This window comes from Macrobrachium rosenbergii, chromosome 43 (genome assembly GCF_040412425.1).
Source record: "Macrobrachium rosenbergii isolate ZJJX-2024 chromosome 43, ASM4041242v1, whole genome shotgun sequence".
NCBI lineage: Eukaryota > Metazoa > Arthropoda > Malacostraca > Decapoda > Palaemonidae > Macrobrachium > Macrobrachium rosenbergii.
In genome coordinates this window covers 32,509,315-32,511,910 of record NC_089783.1, presented here as the reverse complement: position 1 = coordinate 32,511,910, position 2,596 = coordinate 32,509,315, and positions in this window count along the sequence as shown.

The following is a 2,596-nucleotide window of genomic DNA, read 5'->3' as shown; positions in this document are numbered from 1 at the left end:
TTATAAAGTAGATAAGGAATCACTACTTTCGTTATGTGAAACTGTCATAGTTTTATGGTTCATTAAAATTCGTCCGTATAGTTAAATTATTTGTATTTACGTTAATGCTCATAAGGATTATCGTTCATTCAAAAGGTCGTTTACCAATTGACTAATTTCGCAAACTCGAGTCGAGATTGAGTCTTGTTCATTTAAGGCTTCTTTTTACCGCAGAGTTTTTATCTTGATGTGTAGTGGTATAATTATCTCTCTGCACAACCTCTGTATACACAACGTAATTATTTAAAAATACTTTCAATTATTTTGTATGTGCGTAAAATCTATACTTTAAAACTATGTTGTTAGGTGGTAAGATTTGAGTTTCATTTATAAGGGTAATTCAATTTTAGAATTGATAAAGTGTAATTTTACAACTAAGATACTGAGTAAGCGCTTTTTATAATACAAAGAATGTTATGAAAAATATCTGACTTATGCTGAGAAAGAATGCAGTGTTTATGCGCAGGATTTTATGAATTGATTTTGTAACTGATATCAGTAGGATTCTACCTTCTCTTTTGCCATTCATCATAATGTTGAATGGTATTATTTATTATTATTATTATTATTATTATTATTATTATTATTATTATTATTATTAAAACCAGCGTAGGTGACAATGTGTTACCACAGATATCTGCAGGGCGGGTAAACGTATCTGAGTGAAATTTACCAAATTTAGTTATTAGGATACAATCTCACCCTCTATACAGCATAGGAATTCTCGACGTTTCACTTTTGTCAAATATTTGGGCGCCTTTTTCGCAGTGGAAAGATGACGGTCATGTTCAAAGTGCCAGTGCTTTTATCTGTTACTTATATGTAAGAAATGCGACTGAATCAGGTGGACTTACATCCAGTAGAGGTTATCTGGGGGCACCTAAGTTGACCCAAAAGTAAGTGGTTAAAAGTCCATGGATATACTTATACTTAGCTGGTTTACCACGGGAAGGTTGCGTGGTTTGGCGGAGGTCTGTTTTCTGTTGAGTGCTTTGAATTCCATAAGATTCCGTTTTGGAATATCTAGTCTCTCTCTCTCTCTCTCTCTCTCTCTCTCTCTCTCTCTCTCTCTCTCTCTCTCTCTCTCTCTCTCTCATAACTACAAGCTTATACCAGTGTAAGAACAAATTCACCTCTTTTACGGTAAGGGCAGCAAAAGTCTCCAGATAAGTTAATGCTTACGGTTCTGTGACGCTATTTATTTTGAGGCTAAGGGCATGGGACTCCAGATTATAGCACAGCCATGAAGAAATAAAATGTACTCTTGTTTCACTGAGGTTTACGTGAACGAGAGTCATACGACCTGGTGATCCAAATGTCAGTTACGCTTTTCATTGTCACTGACAATGTGCTTTCAAGAACCATATGCGGATCCCTCGTCTGTCATTCGTACTTCATGAATAATTAAACCTGACCCCCCCAAAAAAAGGAGATTTGTCGTCACTTCAAGGTTAATTTACTTATAAACCAGAGCCAGATCCATCCGAAATGAAAGACTAAAACCATTTTTTAGAAACGTTTTCATTTTGAACCTTACTGCCCCTTGTATTTAGTATTTCATTTGACATGCCCGTAATATTAAGCATGATTTCAGACATTCTGTAGAAAACGTAGGGAACAGAGAAACATCGCAGTGCTTACTTCAATGAAAAGAGAAATTACAGCTGTCTTCAGCACTGACAGCATTTATTATTAAAATGTTACCAGGTACGACACTTTAAACTGATTAAATAGAACCGTAGCACTTGCAGTGACTGCTGTATGAATTAGGCAGTGAATATATTTGTAAATATGTGAGTGATATAAGTGTAGTTGAAAGAATTCGAGCCATTCTTGAAATTACTGCATAACTGTGGTACTCTTTATGGCATAGCAGCCTTTGTTACTTATTACAGATAAATGCGGACTGCGTACTTTGCGCATAACGCTCTTCTGTAGCTCTGGTTCTGTGTCATAAGGTGTTCATACCAGTAATGCCAGGGATGCCCTGCTTAGGCTGTTGACATTTCAAGGCATCTACGGTTCGTGCTATTTGTGGCACAGGTGTGGTACGCGTTACCAGGGTGAGCCACCTATAATTGTTGGAGAACACCTGTGTTTCGAATTACTTGGGGTAGACCGGCATTTCATATCACTTTCGGAGAGCCTAGTGTCATTGTTACTACAGGCACTCTTTTGCGATGGAAGTCACTTTGTATAAATCTGCAGCGCGCATCATTTTGGGGCTTGGAAACTCCGTGTTACAATGCAGCTGGGGCAGACTTGCAGTTCTTTTGATTTGGAGAACGGCTGTCTTCACATGAGATTGACTAGCACGTGCATTTTATGATGCCCAGCAGACATCCATTATGTGCATTATCTAACAGGAACTTCTGTGGTTCACGCTGCTTTGGAGTTTCATTTGGAAAATCATTGTGATTGGTATTACCCACTGTATGCTTGGGTCCATTTACAGAGAAGATAGTTATTGGCCATACTGTGAGAGAGAGGAATGTGGTTCATGCTTCTTAAGGCAATCTCTGACGAGTCTTACTTTTGTTATTTGCTTTATGGAGAA